This window comes from Stigmatopora argus, chromosome 8 (assembly GCF_051989625.1).
Source record: "Stigmatopora argus isolate UIUO_Sarg chromosome 8, RoL_Sarg_1.0, whole genome shotgun sequence".
NCBI lineage: Eukaryota > Metazoa > Chordata > Actinopteri > Syngnathiformes > Syngnathidae > Stigmatopora > Stigmatopora argus.
Genome location: NC_135394.1, coordinates 10,834,759 through 10,847,304, shown reverse-complemented (window position 1 = coordinate 10,847,304; position 12,546 = coordinate 10,834,759). Strand labels below are relative to the sequence as shown.

At 38.4% G+C, this 12,546-nt stretch overlaps 27 non-coding genes across 27 annotated transcripts; all 27 read left to right on the top strand.

Moving 5' to 3' along the window:
- The first annotated feature begins 6,452 nt into the window (after positions 1–6,452).
- Positions 6,453–6,524, top strand: trnaq-uug (transfer RNA glutamine (anticodon UUG)). The gene has a single exon. It is a non-coding gene; the product is annotated as a tRNA-Gln (tRNA).
- A 271-nt stretch (positions 6,525–6,795) lies between these two features.
- Positions 6,796–6,867, top strand: trnaq-uug (transfer RNA glutamine (anticodon UUG)). Its single transcript has one exon. It is a non-coding gene; the product is annotated as a tRNA-Gln (tRNA).
- A 98-nt stretch (positions 6,868–6,965) lies between these two features.
- Positions 6,966–7,037, top strand: trnaq-uug (transfer RNA glutamine (anticodon UUG)). The gene has a single exon. It is a non-coding gene; the product is annotated as a tRNA-Gln (tRNA).
- A 108-nt stretch (positions 7,038–7,145) lies between these two features.
- On the top strand, positions 7,146–7,217 carry trnaq-uug (transfer RNA glutamine (anticodon UUG)). The gene has a single exon. It is a non-coding gene; the product is annotated as a tRNA-Gln (tRNA).
- A 99-nt stretch (positions 7,218–7,316) lies between these two features.
- Positions 7,317–7,388, top strand: trnaq-cug (transfer RNA glutamine (anticodon CUG)). Its single transcript has one exon. It is a non-coding gene; the product is annotated as a tRNA-Gln (tRNA).
- A 97-nt stretch (positions 7,389–7,485) lies between these two features.
- On the top strand, positions 7,486–7,557 carry trnaq-cug (transfer RNA glutamine (anticodon CUG)). Its single transcript has one exon. It is a non-coding gene; the product is annotated as a tRNA-Gln (tRNA).
- Positions 7,558–7,655: 98 nt separating this feature from the next.
- On the top strand, positions 7,656–7,727 carry trnaq-uug (transfer RNA glutamine (anticodon UUG)). The gene has a single exon. It is a non-coding gene; the product is annotated as a tRNA-Gln (tRNA).
- Positions 7,728–7,827: 100 nt separating this feature from the next.
- Positions 7,828–7,899, top strand: trnaq-uug (transfer RNA glutamine (anticodon UUG)). The gene has a single exon. It is a non-coding gene; the product is annotated as a tRNA-Gln (tRNA).
- A 97-nt stretch (positions 7,900–7,996) lies between these two features.
- Positions 7,997–8,068, top strand: trnaq-cug (transfer RNA glutamine (anticodon CUG)). The gene has a single exon. It is a non-coding gene; the product is annotated as a tRNA-Gln (tRNA).
- Positions 8,069–8,166: 98 nt separating this feature from the next.
- Positions 8,167–8,238, top strand: trnaq-cug (transfer RNA glutamine (anticodon CUG)). The gene has a single exon. It is a non-coding gene; the product is annotated as a tRNA-Gln (tRNA).
- Positions 8,239–8,338: 100 nt separating this feature from the next.
- Positions 8,339–8,410, top strand: trnaq-uug (transfer RNA glutamine (anticodon UUG)). Its single transcript has one exon. It is a non-coding gene; the product is annotated as a tRNA-Gln (tRNA).
- Positions 8,411–8,509: 99 nt separating this feature from the next.
- Positions 8,510–8,581, top strand: trnaq-uug (transfer RNA glutamine (anticodon UUG)). The gene has a single exon. It is a non-coding gene; the product is annotated as a tRNA-Gln (tRNA).
- Positions 8,582–8,680: 99 nt separating this feature from the next.
- On the top strand, positions 8,681–8,752 carry trnaq-uug (transfer RNA glutamine (anticodon UUG)). Its single transcript has one exon. It is a non-coding gene; the product is annotated as a tRNA-Gln (tRNA).
- Positions 8,753–8,849: 97 nt separating this feature from the next.
- On the top strand, positions 8,850–8,921 carry trnaq-cug (transfer RNA glutamine (anticodon CUG)). The gene has a single exon. It is a non-coding gene; the product is annotated as a tRNA-Gln (tRNA).
- A 267-nt stretch (positions 8,922–9,188) lies between these two features.
- On the top strand, positions 9,189–9,260 carry trnaq-uug (transfer RNA glutamine (anticodon UUG)). The gene has a single exon. It is a non-coding gene; the product is annotated as a tRNA-Gln (tRNA).
- A 97-nt stretch (positions 9,261–9,357) lies between these two features.
- Positions 9,358–9,429, top strand: trnaq-cug (transfer RNA glutamine (anticodon CUG)). The gene has a single exon. It is a non-coding gene; the product is annotated as a tRNA-Gln (tRNA).
- A 268-nt stretch (positions 9,430–9,697) lies between these two features.
- On the top strand, positions 9,698–9,769 carry trnaq-uug (transfer RNA glutamine (anticodon UUG)). Its single transcript has one exon. It is a non-coding gene; the product is annotated as a tRNA-Gln (tRNA).
- A 97-nt stretch (positions 9,770–9,866) lies between these two features.
- Positions 9,867–9,938, top strand: trnaq-cug (transfer RNA glutamine (anticodon CUG)). The gene has a single exon. It is a non-coding gene; the product is annotated as a tRNA-Gln (tRNA).
- Positions 9,939–10,206: 268 nt separating this feature from the next.
- On the top strand, positions 10,207–10,278 carry trnaq-uug (transfer RNA glutamine (anticodon UUG)). The gene has a single exon. It is a non-coding gene; the product is annotated as a tRNA-Gln (tRNA).
- A 97-nt stretch (positions 10,279–10,375) lies between these two features.
- On the top strand, positions 10,376–10,447 carry trnaq-cug (transfer RNA glutamine (anticodon CUG)). The gene has a single exon. It is a non-coding gene; the product is annotated as a tRNA-Gln (tRNA).
- A 268-nt stretch (positions 10,448–10,715) lies between these two features.
- trnaq-uug (transfer RNA glutamine (anticodon UUG)) lies at positions 10,716–10,787 on the top strand. Its single transcript has one exon. It is a non-coding gene; the product is annotated as a tRNA-Gln (tRNA).
- Positions 10,788–10,884: 97 nt separating this feature from the next.
- trnaq-cug (transfer RNA glutamine (anticodon CUG)) lies at positions 10,885–10,956 on the top strand. Its single transcript has one exon. It is a non-coding gene; the product is annotated as a tRNA-Gln (tRNA).
- Positions 10,957–11,224: 268 nt separating this feature from the next.
- On the top strand, positions 11,225–11,296 carry trnaq-uug (transfer RNA glutamine (anticodon UUG)). The gene has a single exon. It is a non-coding gene; the product is annotated as a tRNA-Gln (tRNA).
- A 97-nt stretch (positions 11,297–11,393) lies between these two features.
- trnaq-cug (transfer RNA glutamine (anticodon CUG)) lies at positions 11,394–11,465 on the top strand. Its single transcript has one exon. It is a non-coding gene; the product is annotated as a tRNA-Gln (tRNA).
- A 268-nt stretch (positions 11,466–11,733) lies between these two features.
- trnaq-uug (transfer RNA glutamine (anticodon UUG)) lies at positions 11,734–11,805 on the top strand. The gene has a single exon. It is a non-coding gene; the product is annotated as a tRNA-Gln (tRNA).
- A 97-nt stretch (positions 11,806–11,902) lies between these two features.
- trnaq-cug (transfer RNA glutamine (anticodon CUG)) lies at positions 11,903–11,974 on the top strand. Its single transcript has one exon. It is a non-coding gene; the product is annotated as a tRNA-Gln (tRNA).
- Positions 11,975–12,413: 439 nt separating this feature from the next.
- On the top strand, positions 12,414–12,485 carry trnaq-cug (transfer RNA glutamine (anticodon CUG)). Its single transcript has one exon. It is a non-coding gene; the product is annotated as a tRNA-Gln (tRNA).
- The last annotated feature ends 61 nt before the right edge of the window (positions 12,486–12,546 follow it).

Genomic DNA, 12,546 nt, shown 5'->3' with positions numbered 1-12,546 from the left:
TCACTGGTTGATGACGTCACACGCCAGGATAGGCTCGCCCAAACGCGAGGACCAATCAGACGTAGCCATTATTCACCCATATGGGCGTGACATATATGTATATTTTCAATAAAAACAGATTTGCCCTGAAAATTGGTACTTTTTATTTTTTATTCCAATTTAGGACATTGACATTATGTTTCGCTAGCCATTATTTTATTATAAACCGTGTTATATGACATGGACGGCGATATATATGTCCAGTTATTTTAAAATGGAATCTGCCAGGCCCTCACCTCAAAGGGATCGGACGTGAATTACCGTCAATGGCATTGAAACATGATCATTTGCTCCTAGCCTTCGAAGTCGAAATGAATTGGACCTCTGTCACGTCAATGGCAGCCAATGAGTTAAATAGGTCAAGGCTGCCCTCGGGCAATTGGTAACAACATTCGGGACACTTGCAAGCAAACCGATAAGGCTGTTTTTAATATAAAAATAAAACATTGCCCACCACTATTAGAAATATGAATACAAATAGATACATTTTCGATCAGTGATAGTTATACACAATAATATAGTAACAGTATTCTATCTTTTATGTACGTATTTGAGTAAAGGATTGGTTGAGTGTTTGATTGTGTGAAGCAGAATTGATGTAAATATTACATAGGGTGTTTGGAATATATTCTTTTTTTAAATGTATCACTGTGAGAAAGAGAATATTCCATACACCTCTGTAAATATACAATATGTATAATTTTATCTGTCGTTAAATGAGTATACCTTCCATGTTTATCAACTGATCATTACTCATGGGAATATAATTTTAGTGTCACCTAGAAAGGAAATGTGCCAATTAGTAAATGAATACGCAACAAATCTCACCCTGTACATTTTGTTTTGGGGGATTGGTGACCTTCAATTTTTTTCCGTTGCAACCAAGCGTCATCAACGTGATCAACGGCGACACCTATGGGCCAAAAGTGAAACTGCCTGTACTGAAAGGCCCAGAGGGAAAAGAACTGCATGCGACACGGCCTTCATTCCGAGGCAGCCACGCCCACTTTCAGCCATCTCAACGAGTCCATCATTTACATGAACACGTTTAATTAGATTTATATTTTAAAACATTGACTATCTTGGCGTGATTCTATCGAACGTATCAACACGAAACGAACAGCTTGAGACATGCCCTTTTCTAATGGCTTCTGCTCCAAAAACGAACAAACTCTGGTCTTTTTTTATTGATTTCCAGCAAAATTATTGCTATTATAAAATCAGAACTAAATTATGTAAAATTGCATCCATTTTATTGATTGAGAAAATCTGCTTCACATCTCTCTTTGACGCCTATTCACTTACTCAAAGGCGTATTGTCCATAATCCATTCATTTGCATAAGCAAAAAATTACGTACTCGATGTTATAGTAGACATCTATTTGTATAATTGAAGCAATAAAAAATAAATAATTAACGAAAGACACGTGTTATACGTTTCCAATATTGTTTTATGGGTGAGGAATTTAAAACTGATCTTTTAAAAATCATTTACATAAAAAAAATCCAATTTATAAAAGTACTAGTTGCAATAATGGTAATACAAAAAACTGCAATATCAACCGTGTATTTTGTGCATATAATTGCTTTTGAGTGGATATTTTTTCTTCCAAAAGCATTAAGTGTGCATGTACATTTAATAATAGGCTAAAAGTAATCAGATTGTGTCATTTCAACATTATTTCACATTACAATGCAAATCCAAGAATGCACTAAAAATATTTAACCCAGTTAAGCTCTATCAAAGCAAGGAAGCAATGTGTTCATTATATTTTGTAATTTTCCTGTTTCATTTAACTAAACTGGTTAATAATTTCATAAAATGTCAATAAACAAAAACTATTTTATTAATTACTGAAAAAAATAAAGATTTTTAAAATGAATAATAATTGAAACACTGTATTTATTTCTTTAAAAACGCATATACTTTTTAACATTAAACAAAAACATACGTCTCTTAAACCTATAATACTTGTGCAGTTATATTGCTACAAAAAAAAATAGCATTAACATGTATTGCAGTTAATCCTCTTACATTATCTTCAGTTTGTATATTGTTATTGTATAGTATTTCCATATTTTATCTTCTATTCAATATGTTGCCAACTCATGGTATATAAAACAATCACAAATACACAGTGCCAGCGATTGGGCAATAAATTGATTAGCTTGTCAATCAGTGTCCTTGAATAGCCCAAGTTATGTTGAGCTCAATTGATTAGTAGCAATAAGTGACCCATTCAAGTGGACACCTTTGGGAATTGTAATGGCCGCCCTCCAAAAGAGAGGCTTGACCTGACATGAAGGCATTGCATGGGAAGCTCAAAATGTCTGATAAAATATTATCTTATTATTATAAGAGTAGTTTGTTGGAGGATACACAAAGGTGGGGCAATGAGGGAAAATATTGAAACGATTTTTAGGGGGGCAAAAAGTACGTTGCCAGTTTTTACGTGGTAAAGTCTGGCCTATTTTTCTAAAATTGGGTGTGTAATTTGAGTATTTAGCTGAAAAAACACAAGTAGATTGTGTGTATCTTACAAATTTTGGGTACAAGTTTGGTCTTGAGCTCAAAGGGTTTAGATCAATTTCATTTCAGTGATAAAAACATTCAGACAAGCAAAAAGAGAAGAAACTCGGCCTAACTGAATACAAACACAATTTAGTTGAGTGTGGAAAGCTACTTGTGATTTAATATTATAGACTGCTCTGCGATTCATTGGCAATCGCAACAGGGTGTGCCTTGCCTACATCCTGTAGTTACCTGGGGTGGACTCCAGCACCCCCGCTACCTTCATGAAGATCAGTAGCTCGGAAGATGAATGAATGAATGCTGCATCAAGAGCATAAAAATAAATATTGCATTCTTTGGTCTTGTATTGCATCCACATGCAGTGTGATTTTATAATGTATTTTTAATTTGCAAATACCTTCAGACAAATTTGGAACAAACCCCCTTGTCCAAAACTGTCATTGATGGCTTTGTTTTAATATTGTGATGTAAACTTTTTAGTTTTGATCCAATGCATTGAGTTGGATTTGCTTTTTTTTTAAGCCAAACAAAACAGGTCAATGTTTGAACCCATCCCGCTTTTTTCCCCTTTCCAATACATGTATTCTCTCATAAATAAAAAATAAAAAATAAAACACCTCTTAAAACCCTTCCTGTTTTTATCCAACCAGACATGCATTTGCTGTATCTAATTAAATCTCAGATTAACCAATCATAAAACACACAAAATCAAGAAACCCACAAACTGCTACTTTCAGCGATTGCGTTGTAAAAACTCTCTCACGTACACAAATATAAGCACAAGAACCGCAGAAAAACACATTAGGACACGAGCCAGCACATCAGTTAGTCGCGATAATCAGCCAACTTACACTTGGTGATGGACGAGAGGTGATGTCTGCTCATCCCTGGCCACGTGCAAACCAGACTACTTTATCCTCAACACTTTCCTGGTTTAATTGGCAAGGAGGGGGCTTAGATTTATGCAAATGAGCACTCGGTATCAGTCTGGGTGAAAAAGAGGGGGGCAAAAGGGCCAAAGTCTTGCCTCTTTTCCCAGGCAGTTCCCTCGGTCAAGTTCAAGCGCATTGAGACAGCCTTGAATGCACACGGCAGATTGATTGGGGGAAGGTGGGTGGGTCGTCTACGGAAAAGCGGGGGTCTGCAGAACTCATGCAAACTTGACAATCATTGCCCAATCATTCTATTTTTTTCTTCAGTTTTTCTTAAACAAATTGAGGCCTCTTCAATCTTGTCCTAAAATCAAAACGGTAGGAGTTTTGGAATCACTGATTAACCATCTCATTTATTTAAATATATTTTAAATAATGGTGGTCAGGTGCATATAATGGGTAACATACCCTACATTTGGTTGGTGATGGTATGCAAATTCAGTGGGCGAATTCTTTTTGGTCTTCTGTAAAAGTGTGAAATGATTCCCTATTTAATCTTTTATAGCTTCTTTACTTCTGGCTCGCAGATATTGTTTTTGTATGAACTGGCAATCACTGACCATGGTTGTATAAATCATAATAAATAAATAAATAAATACTGTTGGGTTTGGTAATTTGCAACAATATTGACCTTTGAACTCCACTAGATTTGTTTTAAATATTTCCATATCCAAATTTCTGTCTCTGAAAGTTTGATTAAAAACAGACAACAAAACAGCAAACTTCAATAATTGTATTAAAACATTCTCTTGAAGAGAAAAATGTGGGTTGAAATTTGAAAACAAAAGGCTTCCATCTTTGACTCGATTGATGCTGAGCTGACTCTCTTTTATGCTCTATATATCAAATTTACTCTTTTATGCTCTATATATCAAATTTACGGGCTTTAATCTCATAACGTATACATGTGTTAATTCAAAGCCATTTAAATAAACTTAGTGTGACAGTGAAAGCTCATCATACGCGGTTCCCACAGCTTTTCGTGCAGCAGTTCCACAAAATGTAAAAAAAAGATGCCGTAAAACGAAAGGAGGGGGACGAAGGCACCATGGCAACATTTGCATATATTCAAATCGGCCGTTGAAAGGCCAAGAAAGAGGGCAGACAAAAGCGAGCCAATGGCGGGGCGCATCCCCCCCTTGCCCCAGAAACCCGGCGGCGCTCTGAGAGAGACGCGGGGAAGCGGTGTGGGAACCGTGAGGCCCCTGAAGCCGGCGGGAGGGGAGCCACTTAGTAGACGGCGAAAATTTGCATTTTATTTGTGTCTGTTTCTTTCCTCGCTAATTTGTGGCTGGCCGCTCGCTAGCCACAGATGGCTAACACACTGACGGGATTAGTGGTGGCAATGATAATGGGAGAAGCTCTCCCAGTGTCAAGTGACCTCCTTTTGGGGAGATAAAATCAGCAATGTACTTACAAGATAGGAAAACGAGGGGGGGGGAAATCCAGTCCAAGCGAATGTATTGTAAAGTGATACGGATTTCGTTTTTGATCGTCTGCTCCTTGCATGCTGCTTCTGGGTGTTTTACTTTTATATTTTGGTCTGTTATCCCGTTTAATCGACTCAAGCGTTGCATTCTAAAGTTGTGTTGGAGCGTGCTTTTCAAAGTAAACCTTTCATGAGCACTGAAAAAAGACAAACTGAAAAGTTCCTTGTTTTTTAAGACTTTAGAAGAGTAAAGGTGGTGTCACAAATTTTCAATTTTATATTCCAAATGAGGCTCGGAAGTCCTTTTATTTGATGAAAGCAAGGTTGCCAAAGACATTCTAAATGAATCGTCATTTGTATTTTTTTATGACAGTGAATTGCTTAAATTTAAAGGTTGTTTTAAATACTTGCAGTTTTAAAAAAAGTTGATGCTGCGAAGAAAACAGCACAAAATCTCATTCTTGATTTTTGTACTCTGCGGTTGGTTAATAGTTGACTGACTGCGAAAAAGTTGAAACTTTAAAGTGAAAGTACAGAATCATATTTTGTCTAATGTCCAAATTCTGCCTCTTTTTGGCATGCGAGTACAGAGGTTGTGCTGTGTATGTAAAAGTTGCTATTTTAATTAAAATCTAATCGGATCCATTTCCCCTTCCTTGCACAGACTAATTTGCCTTGAGGCATCGCCCAAGGCGGCATCCATAGCGAGGCACTTTATACAGAACGGACTTGTTCATTTCATATACGGTATGTTTTCATACGCCTGCCCGCTGGTGCAGAAAAAGCCACCGGAGATTTGACTTCTGCCACTTCTCTCATCAGCAAGTCACGCTCTCGCGCCCAAATGCAGGGGGTGAAGGATCAAGCACATCTTGCGGCAGAAGGAGCGCCAGCAATTAGCAGCATGAGGGGATTCAACATTAAATTGACAGACCACCCAGATAAAATGGAGGGATTTGAATAGGGTGAATGGATATGGGGTGAAGGTCCTCGGAGGCCGTGCCGTCGGGCTGTCGAAGGCATCCTGCATTAGAGAGGATGAGCTGACATTATGATGCGTGCGCAGGCCGAGCCGGGGCGTTTCAGTCTGCACGGACAAGAACAGACACCGCGAGCCAAATTCCGTACTATAATCTCATATTAAAGGAATAACCAATGTTAATGACTTGGTATTAGCGTGCCACATACTATTATTACAATAGAAGGAAAGCGTGATTGAAATAGTACATGCTTTCATGAGAAAGTATGATGTAGACGAGCGTATCGGAGACCTTAAATCTCATCCTTTGCCGAAGGCTCATTTGGTCCAAAGGAAATGCAAAACTACTTGGTGGAGTGAGCATGAAATGATGAGATTATCATAATTAAGGTAGAGGTAGCAACGTTCTGAGACAAAGGAAAGATGAGCTATTTGTGGTTTTAGGCCATCGTGATTCCATTTTTAAAACCCCAGTTTAATGAGTGAATTATTTTATATAGGAAATATTAAAAACATGAGCCACAAATATGTAATTAAATGGGTTCTATGGTGTAATGGTCAGCACTCTGGACTTTGAAACCAGTGTTCCGAGTTCAAGTCTCGGTAGAACCTCTACCTTTTATATATCTGGGGCAGATATTAGCTCTACCTTACGCAGGGGCTGATGTCTAAACCAATAAAAGCAAATGAGCCACAACATATATTTAATTGGTTCTATGGTGTAATGGTCAGCACTCTGGACTTTAAATCCAGTAATCTGAGTTCAAATCTCGGTAGAACTTCTACCCATATGTCACCTGGTGCAAATACTACTTATTCAATATGCAGGTCCTAATGTCTAAACCATCAAAAGCAAATGAGCCACAATATATATAATTAAATGGGTTCTATGCTGTAATGGTCAGCACTCTGGACTTTGAATCCAGTGATCCGAGTTCAAGTCTCGGTAGAACCTCTTCCTTTTAGATATCTGGGGCAGATATTAGCTCTACCTTACGCAGGGGCTGATGTCTAAACCAATAAAAGCAAATGAGCCACAATATATATTTAATTGGTTCTATGGTGTAATGGTCAGCACTCTGGACTTTGAATCCAGTAATCTGAGTTCAAATCTCGGTAGAACCTCTACCCATTTGTCACCTGGCGCAGACATTACTTATTCACTATGCAGATCCTAATGTCTAAACCAATAAAACCAATAAAAGCAAATGAGCCACAATTTATAATCAAATGGGTTCTATGGTGTAATGGTCAGCACTCTGGACTTTGAATCCAGTGATCTGAGTTCAAGTCTCGGTAGAACCTCTTCCTTTTATATATCTGGGGCAGATATTAGCTCTTACTTACGCAGGGGCTAATAACTAAACCAATAAAAGCACATGAGCCACAAGATCTAATCACATGGGTTCTATGGTGTAATGGTCAGCACTCTGGACTCTGAATCCAGTAATCCGAGTTCAAATCTCGGTAGAACCTCCAACCATTTGTCACCTGGTGCAGATATTACTTATTCAATATGCAGGTCTTAATGACTAAACCAATAAAAGGAAATGAGCCACAATATAATAAAAAGGGTTCTGTGGTGTAATGGTTAGCACTCTGGACTCTGAATCCAGTGATTAGAGTTCAAATCTCGGTAGAACCTCTACCCATTTGTCACCTGGTGCAGATATTACTTATTCAATATGCAGGTCCTAATGTCTAAACCAACAAAAGCAAATGAGCCACACATATAATCAAATGGGTTCTATGGTGTAATGGTCAGCACTCTGGACTTTGAATCCAGTGATCCGAGTTCAAGTCTCGGTAGAACCTCCACCTTTTATACATCTGGGGCAGATATTAGCTCTTCCTTAAGCAGGGGCTAATGTCTAAACCAATAAAAGCAAATGATCCCACAACGTTTATTTAAATGGGTTCTATGGTGTAATGGTCAGCACTCTGGACTTTGAATCCAGTAATCCGTGTTCAAATCTCGGTAGAACCTCCAACCATTTGTCACCTGGTGCAGATATTACTTATTCAATATGCAGGTCTTAATGACTAAACCAATAAAAGGAAATGAGCCACAATATTATAAAAAGGGTTCTGTGGTGTAATGGTTAGCACTCTGGACTCTGAATCCAGTGATTCGAGTTCAAATCTCGGTAGAACCTCTACCGATTTGTCACCTGGTGCAGATATTACTTATTCAATATGAAGGTCCTAATGTCTAAACCAACAAAAGCAAATGAGCCACACATATAATCAAATGGGTTCTATGGTGTAATGGTCAGCACTCTGGACTCTGAATCCAGTGATCCGAGTTCAAGTCTCGGTAGAACCTCCACCTTTTATACATCTGGGGCAGATATTAGCTCTTCCTTAAGCAGGGGCTAATGTCTAAACCAATAAAAGCAAATGATCCCACAACTTTTATTTAAATGGGTTTTATGGTGTAATGGTCAGCACTCTGGACTTTGAATCCAGTAATCTGAGTTCAAATCTCGGTAGAACCTCTACCCATTTGTCACCTGGCGCAGATATTACTTATTCACTATGCAGATCCTAATGTCTAAACCAATAAAAGCAAATGAGCCACAATATAGAATCAAATGGGTTCTATGGTGTAATGGTCAGCACTCTGGACTTTGAATCCAGTGATCCGAGTTCAAGTCTCGGTAGAACCTCATCCTTTTATATATCTGGGGCAGATATTAGCTCTTACTTACGCAGGGGCTAATAACTAAACCAATAAAAGCACATGAGCCACAAGATATAATGACATGGGTTCTATGGTGTAATGGTCAGCACTCTGGACTTTGAATCCAGTAATCCGAGTTCAAATCTCGGTAGAACCTCCAACCATTTGTCACCTGGTGCAGATATTACTTATTCAATATGCAGGTCTTAATGACTAAACCAATAAAAGGAAATGAGCCACAATATTATAAAAAGGGTTCTGTGGTGTAATGGTTAGCACTCTGGACTCTGAATCCAGTAATCCGAGTTCAAATCTCGGTAGAACCTCCAACCATTTGTCACCTGGTGCAGATATTACTTATTCAATATGCAGGTCTTAATGACTAAACCAATAAAAGGAAATGAGCCACAATATTATAAAAAGGGTTCTGTGGTGTAATGGTTAGCACTCTGGACTCTGAATCCAGTGAACTGAGTTCAAGTCTTGGTGGAACCTCTACCCATTTGTTATTGTTAGCAGATATTACTTTTCAATGTGCAGGTCTTGATGTCTAAACCAATAAAAGCAAATGAGCCACCACACACAATTAAATGGGTTCTATGGTGTAATGGTCAGCACTCTGGACTTTGAATCCAGTAATCCGAGTTCAAATCTCGGTAGAACCTCCAACCATTTGTCACCTGGTGCAGATATTACTTATTCAATATGCAGGTCTTAATGACTAAACCAATAAAAGGAAATGAGCCACAATGTTATAAAAAGGGTTCTGTGGTGTAATGGTTAGCACTCTGGACTCTGAATCCAGTAATCCGAGTTCAAATCTCGGTAGAACCTCCAACCATTTGTCACGTGGTGCAGATATTACTTATTCAATATGCAGGTCTTAATGACTAAACCAATAAAAGGAAATGAGCCACAGTATTATAAAAAGGGTTCTGTGGTGTAATGGTTAGCACTCTGGACTCTGAATCCAGTGAACTGAGTTCAAGTCTTGGTGGAACCTCTACCCATTTGTTATTGTTAGCAGATATTACTTATTCAATGTGCAGGTCTTGATGTCTAAACCAATAAAAGCAAATGAGGCACCACACACAATTAAATGGGTTCTATGGTGTAATGGTCAGCACTCTGGACTTTGAATCCAGTAATCCGAGTTCAAATCTCGGTAGAACCTCCAACCATTTGTCACCTGGTGCAGATATTACTTATTCAATATGCAGGTCTTAATGACTAAACCAATAAAAGGAAATGAGCCACAATATTTTAAAAAGGGTTCTGTGGTGTAATGGTTAGCACTCTGGACTCTGAATCCAGTAATCCGAGTTCAAATCTCGGTAGAACCTCCAACCATTTGTCACGTGGTGCAGATATTACTTATTCAATATGCAGGTCTTAATGACTAAACCAATAAAAGGAAATGAGCCACAATATTATAAAAAGGGTTCTGTGGTGTAATGGTTAGCACTCTGGACTCTGAATCCAGTGAACTGAGTTCAAGTCTTGGTGGAACCTCTACCCATTTGTTATTGTTAGCAGATATTACTTATTCAATGTGCAGGTCTTGATGTCTAAACCAATAAAAGCAAATGAGCCACCACACACAATTAAATGGGTTCTATGGTGTAATGGTCAGCACTCTGGACTTTGAATCCAGTAATCCGAGTTCAAATCTCGGTAGAACCTCCAACCATTTGTCACCTGGTGCAGATATTACTTATTCAATATGCAGGTCTTAATGACTAAACCAATAAAAGGAAATGAGCCACAATATTATAAAAAGGGTTCTGTGGTGTAATGGTTAGCACTCTGGACTCTGAATCCAGTAATCCGAGTTCAAATCTCGGTAGAACCTCCAACCATTTGTCACGTGGTGCAGATATTACTTATTCAATATGCAGGTCTTAATGACTAAACCAATAAAAGGAAATGAGCCACAATATTATAAAAAGGGTTCTGTGGTGTAATGGTTAGCACTCTGGACTCTGAATCCAGTGAACTGAGTTCAAGTCTTGGTGGAACCTCTACCTATTTGTTATTGTTAGCAGATATTACTTATTCAATGTGCAGGTCTTGATGTCTAAACCAATAAAAGCAAATGAGGCACCACACACAATTAAATGGGTTCTATGGTGTAATGGTCAGCACTCTGGACTTTGAATCCAGTAATCCGAGTTCAAATCTCGGTAGAACCTCCAACCATTTGTCACCTGGTGCAGATATTACTTATTCAATATGCAGGTCTTAATGACTAAACCAATAAAAGGAAATGAGCCACAATATTATAAAAAGGGTTCTGTGGTGTAATGGTTAGCACTCTGGACTCTGAATCCAGTAATCCGAGTTCAAATCTCGGTAGAACCTCCAACCATTTGTCACGTGGTGCAGATATTACTTATTCAATATGCAGGTCTTAATGACTAAACCAATAAAAGGAAATGAGCCACAATATTATAAAAAGGGTTCTGTGGTGTAATGGTTAGCACTCTGGACTCTGAATCCAGTGAACTGAGTTCAAGTCTTGGTGGAACCTCTACCCATTTGTTATTGTTAGCAGATATTACTTATTCAATGTGCAGGTCTTGATGTCTAAACCAATAAAAGCAAATGAGCCACCACACACAATTAAATGGGTTCTATGGTGTAATGGTCAGCACTCTGGACTTTGAATCCAGTAATCCGAGTTCAAATCTCGGTAGAACCTCCAATCATTTGTCACCTGGTGCAGATATTACTTATTCAATATGCAGGTCTTAATGACTAAACCAATAAAAGGAAATGAGCCACAATATTATAAAAAGGGTTCTGTGGTGTAATGGTTAGCACTCTGGACTCTGAATCCAGTAATCCGAGTTCAAATCTCGGTAGAACCTCCAACCATTTGTCACGTGGTGCAGATATTACTTATTCAATATGCAGGTCTTAATGACTAAACCAATAAAAGGAAATGAGCCACAATATTATAAAAAGGGTTCTGTGGTGTAATGGTTAGCACTCTGGACTCTGAATCCAGTGAACTGAGTTCAAGTCTTGGTGGAACCTCTACCCATTTGTTATTGTTAGCAGATATTACTTATTCAATGTGCAGGTCTTGATGTCTAAACCAATAAAAGCAAATGAGCCACCACACACAATTAAATGGGTTCTATGGTGTAATGGTCAGCACTCTGGACTTTGAATCCAGTAATCCGAGTTCAAATCTCGGTAGAACCTCCAACCATTTGTCACCTGGTGCAGATATTACTTATTCAATATGCAGGTCTTAATGACTAAACCAATAAAAGGAAATGAGCCACAATATTATAAAAAGGGATCTGTGGTGTAATGGTTAGCACTCTGGACTCTGAATCCAGTAATCCGAGTTCAAATCTCGGTAGAACCTCCAACCATTTGTCACCTGGTGCAGATATTACTTATTCAATATGCAGGTCTTAATGACTAAACCAATAAAAGGAAATGAGCCACAATATTATAAAAAGGGTTCTGTGGTGTAATGGTTAGCACTCTGGACTCTGAGTCCAGTGAACTGAGTTCAAGTCTTGGTGGAACCTCTACCCATTTGTTATTGTTAGCAGATATTACTTATTCAATGTGCAGGTCTTGATGTCTAAACCAATAAAAGCAAATGAGCCACCACACACAATTAAATGGGTTCTATGGTGTAATGGTCAGCACTCTGGACTCTGAGTCCAGTGATCTGAGCTCAAGTCTCAGTGGAACCTCTACCCATTAGTTATCTTTAGCAGATATTACTTATTCAATATGCAGGTCCTAATGTCTCAACCAATAAAAGCAAATGACCCACTGACTAAGTTCAAATGGGTTCTATGGTGTAATGGTTAGCACTTTGGACTCTGAATCCAGTGATCCGAGTTCAAGTCTCGGTGGAACCTTAATTCTTTGCTTACCTAATGTCTTAATGGATAACGAAAAAAGCTTGCACTCGGATCTCTA